This window comes from Rhincodon typus, unplaced genomic scaffold (genome assembly GCF_021869965.1).
Source record: "Rhincodon typus isolate 14 unplaced genomic scaffold, sRhiTyp1.1 hic_rhity00001642, whole genome shotgun sequence".
In the NCBI taxonomy this organism is placed as follows: domain Eukaryota; kingdom Metazoa; phylum Chordata; class Chondrichthyes; order Orectolobiformes; family Rhincodontidae; genus Rhincodon; species Rhincodon typus.
The window spans coordinates 17,045-24,303 of NW_025967280.1; the positions used below are offsets into that span (position 1 = coordinate 17,045).

The 7,259-nt window shown below is 40.3% G+C and overlaps 1 long non-coding RNA gene across 1 annotated transcript in view; it reads left to right on the forward strand.

The window, feature by feature from the left end:
* LOC125481302 overlaps positions 1-3,333 on the forward strand; it is a 12,967-nt gene extending 9,634 nt beyond the window's left edge. The window contains exon 3 of the long non-coding RNA XR_007261278.1: positions 3,192-3,333. This is a non-coding gene — a long non-coding RNA (uncharacterized LOC125481302). The remainder of the gene's footprint in view (positions 1-3,191) is intronic.
* Positions 3,334-7,259: the final 3,926 nt, after the last annotated feature.

The window sequence follows — 7,259 nt, forward strand, 5'->3', positions numbered from 1 at the left end:
TCGGGGAATATTGGACTTTTTTTTTCTAGATGTTGAGCAACTCCTTTTATCACTTACTATTTTCTCCCAAATCTCTTGCTATTGCCACGTCAATCAGACGCTAGTAAAATTCCTAGGTGGCAAAATGTGGCAGGATCTTGTCTACAGCAATCGATAAAGTTGCTGCTGCTGCTAGGATCACCATTGAGATTGTTGGACTATTTCCAAGAGGAGACGTAATGATTTATAGTAATGTCAGTGGACTAGTAATCCAGAACAGTAGGCTGTTGTTCTGGGACATGGACTCAAACCCCACTGTGGCAGATAGTCAAATTTGATTTTATTTTTCGCTCAATGAAAATGGGCATTGCTGGCTGGTCAACGTTTATCGCCCGTGCCTACCTGTCCTTGAGAAGATGGTGGTGAACTGTCTGCTTGAACTGTTGCAGTCCACGTGCTGTAGGTTGACCCATAAATCCCTTAGAGAGGGAATTCCAGGATTTTGACCCAATAACAATGAAGGAACAACAGTTTATTTCCAATTAAAACTGGAATAAAAACCTAGTTTATTGGTGACAATGTAACAAATGTCGAACGTCATAAATTCACATCTGGTTCACTTTAGGAAAGGAATTACCCAGGATTACTCAACCTGGCTTACATGTGAGTCCAGACCCACAAATAGAATTAAAAAAAACAAAAGAACTGCGGATGCTGTAAGTCAGGAACAAAAACAAAGTTCCAGCAACTTTGTTTTTGTTCCACAAATAGAATTGACTCTTAACTGCTCTCTGGGCACTTAGGGATGAGCAATAAATGCTGGGCCTAGATGGTGACACCCACATCCCATGAATGGATCCCATGAAGCTGCTGAATGACACAACTAAGCAACCCCAACAGATCAGATCCAAGTTCTGCAGTCCTGCCACATCCAGTCATGGATTGTGGTGGGCAATTAAACAACTCACTGGAGGAGGAGGCTCCACAAATATCCCCATCCTCAATGATGGAAGAGCCCAGCACATCAGTGCAAAATATAAGACTGAAGCTTTTGCAGCAATATTCAGCCAGAAGTGCCAAGTGAGTGATGCATCTTGGCCTCCTCCAGTGGTCCCCAACATTACAGACACGATGTCTTAAGCCAATTTGATTCACTCCACATGATATCAAGAAACGGTTGGAGACACTGGATACTTCAAAGACTACGGGCCCTGACAACATTCCGGCAATAGTACTGAAGAAATGTACTCCAGAACTTTCCAGTCCCCTAGCCAAGCTGTTCGGATACAGTTACAACAGTGGTATCTATTCGACAGTGTGGAAAATTGCCAAGTATGTCCTGTACATAAAAAGCAGGATAAATCCAATCTGGCCAATTACCACCCCGTTAGTCTGCTGTCAATCATCAGTAAAGTGATGGAAGGTGTCATCAACAGTGCTATCAAGCAGCACCTGCTCACAATAACCTGCTCAGTGATGCCCAGCTTGGGTTTCGCCAGAGCCACTTAGTTCCTGACCTATTTACAGCCTTTGGTCCAAACATGGACAAAAGAGCTGAATTCCAAAGGTGAGGTGAGAGTAACAGCCCTTAACATCAAGGCTGCATGTGTGGCATAATGGAGCCCTGGCAAAACTGAATTCAATGGGCATCAGGGGCAAACTCTCCAGTGGTTGGAGTCATAACTGACACAGAGGAAGATGGTCATGGTTGTTTGAGGTCAGTCACTTCAGCTGCAGGACATCTTTGCAGGAGTTTGTCAGGGTAGTGTCTTCAGCCCATCTTCAGCTGCTTCATCAATGACCTTCCATCCATCATAAGGTCAGAAGTGAGGATGTTCACCAGGGATAACACGATGTTCAGCACTAATCGCAACTCCTCAGATATGGAAGCAGTCCATGTTCAAATGTAACAAGATCTGGGCAATATCCAGCTTGGGCTGACAAGTGGCAAGTAACATTCGTGCCACACAAATGCCAGGCTATGACCATCACCAATAAGAGGCAATCTAACCACTGCCCCTTGGCATTCAATGGTTTTACCATCACTGAATCCCCCATTATCAACATCCTGGGGGTTATCATTGACCAGAAACTCAACTGGACTCACCGCATAAACACAGTGACTACAAGAGCAGTTCAGAGGCTAGGAATACTGTGGCAAATAACACTTCCTAACTCCTCAAATCCTGTCTACCATCTACAAGGCTCAAGTCAGGAGTGCAATGAAATACTCCCCTCTTGCCTGGATGAGTGCAGCCCCAACAACACTCAAGAAGCTTGACATCATCCAAGACTAAGCAGCCCGCTTGATTGATACTACATCCACAAGTATCCAGTCCCTCCACTACCAATGCTCAGTAGCAACAGTGTGTACTATCTACAAGATGCACTGCAGAAATTCACCAAAGACCCTCAGACAGCATCTTCCAAACCCACAACCACTTCCATCCAGAAGGACAAGGGCAGCAAAACCACCACCTCCAAGTTCCCCTCCAAGTCACTCACCATCCTGACTTGGAAATATATTGTTGTTCCTTTACTGTCGCTACGTCAAAATCCTGGAATTCTCTCTCTGATGGCATTGTGAATCAATCCACAGCATTGATTCAAGAAAGTAGCTCACCACCACCTTGTCAAGGGCAACTAGGGGCGGGCCATAAATGTTGGCCAGTCAGTAGCGCCCACATTGCACAAATGAATTTTGAAAAACTGTCTTACCCATTAACTGCTATAGAAAAGATGTTGGCTTGCCTTTGTGCAGTTGTCATAATTGCTTTCCAACAATATTTCCAAGGGGAAAATTTTAACCAGGCACTAGATAACAATTGAACATGGAGCAATAGCACTTAATAAAACTTTTCATTGCCCAATTACAGCTTGTATCACATCCAACTCTGAATCATTAAAACAATACACATGTAAGTAAAATTCTCAAGGTCAGTGAAGTTGTAGTCCAACAAAAACAAACCTGAAACATTAACTCTGTTTTTTCCTTCACAGATGCTGCCAGACCTGCTGAACTTTTCCAGCAACTTTGTTTTTGTTCCTGATTTACAGCATCCGCAGTTATTTCAGTTTTTATTAAGTTGTAGTCTAAATGTATTGTTTTGGTACTATATTTATGCTGAGACACAACATGAATTAAAATTATTTTAGGTTCAATGTGATTTTAACAAAATTTTTTATGACAATAAAGAAAATATTTTGTTCAGGAGTGCTGAGGTCAGGAGCTCCTGTGTTGCCGATAAAATGAAGTCGCTGCAGGCTGAGCGAGATGACTGAAGGCAGAAACCAGCCGGATCTGCTGCTAAAGCTAACTTTAATATGTTGTAAAAATAAAATGCTTTGATCAGATCTGCTATTTTGTTGAATTTGTTTTGCAGATAATGAAACACCAATTAAATACTTGCGCATTTTTTTGGCTTTGTTAATTTCTGTAATGCATCCTTTCAGCCTACAGTGAAGCCAGGCTGCTGTCCAGTTTGTGAATTTTTCTGATACCCTCCTAAAGTACTTCTCCCATTGTCAGCTCATAGGAGATGGACTATAAGGAGTAAAACGTAATATACTGTCTATCCTGTTACAAGTAACGAAAAAAGTAAGGAGTACTGGAGTACTCTGTACTTCTGACAGTTGTGCTTGCAGTCAATGTATGAACTTGTAAATGGCAGCTCTTAACCAGGGAGTTTGTGCTATTGATTGCAGCCTGGTCTAGAGAGGCCATGTCGTTTACCTTACAGAGCAGTCTCTACCACAACCCAATCCATATTAAAATGTCTGTGCTGTTTGTTGTGTCTAATTATTTCTCAGAGACCAATATTTTTCCCAAAGGCTGAGAAATCCGAAACTGTCCATGATAGCAAAACTAGTTTGGTATCCACAATGGTTTATAAGTAGTTTTTTTACAATATGCATTGCATAGGGATCATAGAAAAGCAGCAAAAAATAATCTTGGGACTTCAAGCTCTAAGTACAAAGAAGATATTGCTGAATTCATATCATGTAGAAAAATGAGCAGTGCCCCTATGCCAACTCATTGAGATTCCTGAACATATGGAGAAAGCAGCCAGGCCCAGTCTGAACATGCTGCTCCACAGGAGACATAGCCAGCAATAATCCTGACTAGGACCTCAGCTATGATGAGATAAACAACATGACAGGCTCCAGAGGCTTTTGTTAAGAAGTGCTATCTAGCTATTTCACACTATTCTGTCGATGAGGGAGCCCTCTGAAAAAGTAGAAGGTTAAGTTTGAAGGGATTCCTGTTTGCAGGTACTGGTGGAAACTACAGTGGAAAGAAAGTCAGATCACACTTATTTTAACATCAAAAATGATTAGATTTGAAATAATGCGTACAGGGAATATTTATGACTAGGTTGGATATGTCTTAAAGACTGTATAAGAAGTATTTCACATAAACCAGCTTTCCATCCACCGACTCCATCTATTACTCCCACTGCCTAGGGAAAGCAACCAACATAATCAAAGACCTCACCCATCCTGGTTAAACTCTCTTCCACCTTCTTCCATCGGGCATAACAGATTCAAGAATAGCTTTATCCCCACTGCTTTAAGACTTTAGAATGAACCTCTCATGTTACTGTTGATCTCTCTCTCTGCATCCTATCTGCAGCTATCACACTGTATTGTGCAATCTGTTCTGCTGATGCACTTTGTCTGGTATGATCTGCCTGTATAAGCACGCAAAACAACACTTTTCACTGTATCTTGGTACATGTGATAACAATAAATCAAACCCAAACTCAAAGTGGACAAGAGCATTTACTAGGCAAGCAAGATGTAGACACCAATGGTGATATAAGAAATAAAAAGGTGCGTTTAAAACAAAAAAGATGAAGTATTAAATATATTAATTTAACTCAAAGAAGACAGATAACATCCACACATTTTAAAATAATCTAGAGAAGATAGAGGTGTTGCTACAATAATTAGTTGTGGAAAAATGTTGTGTCAGATAACAATGTGTATTTAAGAAGGGAGATAGAATGTGTCCAAGGAACCATTGATCAGACTGATATATTAGTGGTAGGAAAACTAATGGGTTCCTTACTAAGGAGGGAATAGAATTATAGAGTCATATAGGATGGCAAGAGGCCTTTCAATCCAAAATCCTAAATTAACCCAGTCCCATCTGCCTGCACTTGGCCCATATCCCTCCAAATATTTCTTATTCATGTAATTATTCAAATGCCTTTTAAAGGTTCTAACTGTACCTGTGTCTACCACTTCCTCTGGAAGTTCATTCCACACACAAACCACTCTCTGTGTAAACAAAAAATGCCCCGCATGTCTTTTTTAAATCTTTCTCCCCTCACCTTAAAAATATGGCCCCTAATCTTGAAATCCTCCACGTTAGAGAAAAGACACCTGCCATTCATCTTATCTACACCCCTCATTATTTAAAAGTCTCTATAAAGTCATTTCTCAACCCGCTGTGTTCCAGTGAAAAGAGTCTACAACCTATCCAGCTTCTTCTTATAACTCATACCCTCCATTCCTGGCAACATTCTGGTAAATCTCTTCTGAACTTTCTCCAGTTTAATAATATTCCTCCTGTTACAGGGCAACCAGAACTGGACACAATGCTCCAGAAGAGGCCTCACCAATGTGTTAATTAAATTTTGGAATTAAAAGCACAATTTCTAAATATGAAGATGACACCAAATTGGGGTGTGGTGTCGTTGGACAGTCAATACTAAAGAAGACTATGACACATTGCAAGAAGATAATAACAAAATTGTAAAGTGAACATAAAATTGGCATTTAAATTTCCACATATGTAAGTGTTAGATATAGCATTTTAGCAAGAAAAATAGTTTGCATATTTCTTTAGAAATAAGAACCTGGATGGTTCGGGGAGCAACTGAATCTGAACACAAATATACCAATAACTAAAAGTTTCGCCACAGATTAACCAAGAGATAAAATAACAGAGAAACCGAGGGTTGTTTTTGAGAGGGAAAGAATTGATCGTAACATGTTACATCAAATTTATATTGAAGATTGACTGGACCATTCCTAGAGTACTGTGTACAATTCGGCTCATCATATTATAAAAAAGAGACATAAAGATCATAATAGACATAAAAATAGACAAAAAGACACAAAAGAACAATTGAAAAGATCTACTGAATGCTGATGCATACCTGTCAGGTAAGGATGAAAAAAATTGGCGTCTTTCCTCTTAAAAAGAGAAATCTGAGGGGGGACACAAATAAAAGTTAACATTATGGAACATCATGAAATGTTTTAATAGAGCAGATGCAAACAGAATGTTTTCACTCAAAGCTCAGATTCAAGGAACCAAGCAGTCAAATAGGAATTCAGAAGAAACCTCTGAAGCTAGAGAGAGGTGGGAATGTGGAACTCCCTACTGCACCAAGTAGAGTCATACAGCATGGACACAGAGCCTTCAGCCCATATCTGTACCAACCAGATTTCCAAACTTATTCCCATTTGTTTGTGTTTGGCTGATATCCCTCTAAACCATTCCTATTAATGTGCCTGTCCAAACATCTTTTAAATGCTGTAATTGTACTTGCTTCTACCACTTACTCTGGCTCTTCATTCTACCTGAACACCACTCTCTTTGTGAAAAAGCTGCCCCTCAGGTGCCTTTTAAATCTCTCCCCTCTCACCTTCAATCCATGCCCTCTAGTTTTGAACTCCCTAACCTAGGGAAAGGACCTTGACTATTCACCTTATCTATTCCTTTCAAAATCTTATAAACCTTTATAAGGTCAACCCTCAATGCCGTATGGTCCAGGGAAAAAAGTAGAGAGCCTATCCAGCCTCTCCTTACAACTAAAACCCTCCAGTCCCTTGTAAATCTTTTCTGCACCCGTTCCAATTTAATAACAACCTTCCTACATGCAGGATGACCAGAACTGAACGCAATACTCCAAAAATTGCATCATCAGAGTCTTGTACAGCTGCAACATGACATGTCAACCCTATACTCGATACTCTGACCAATGAAGGCAAGTGCGCCAAATGCCTTCTTCATCACCCTGTCTACCTGTATACCATTTTCAAGGAATTATATACCTGAACACCTAAGTCTTTCTCTGTTCGACAGCATGCCTACCATTAACTGTGTAGGTCCTGCCTTGATGTGACTCACCAAAATGCCAGTACAAAACAGTCTTCTTCTGTACTGTAACAATTGTCTGATTCTGTGCTTCAGGTTTTTAGTGTAGGATGATGTAATTTGATAACTTTGTTACCTCTCCTTATAAGAAAATCCTTACATACCTACA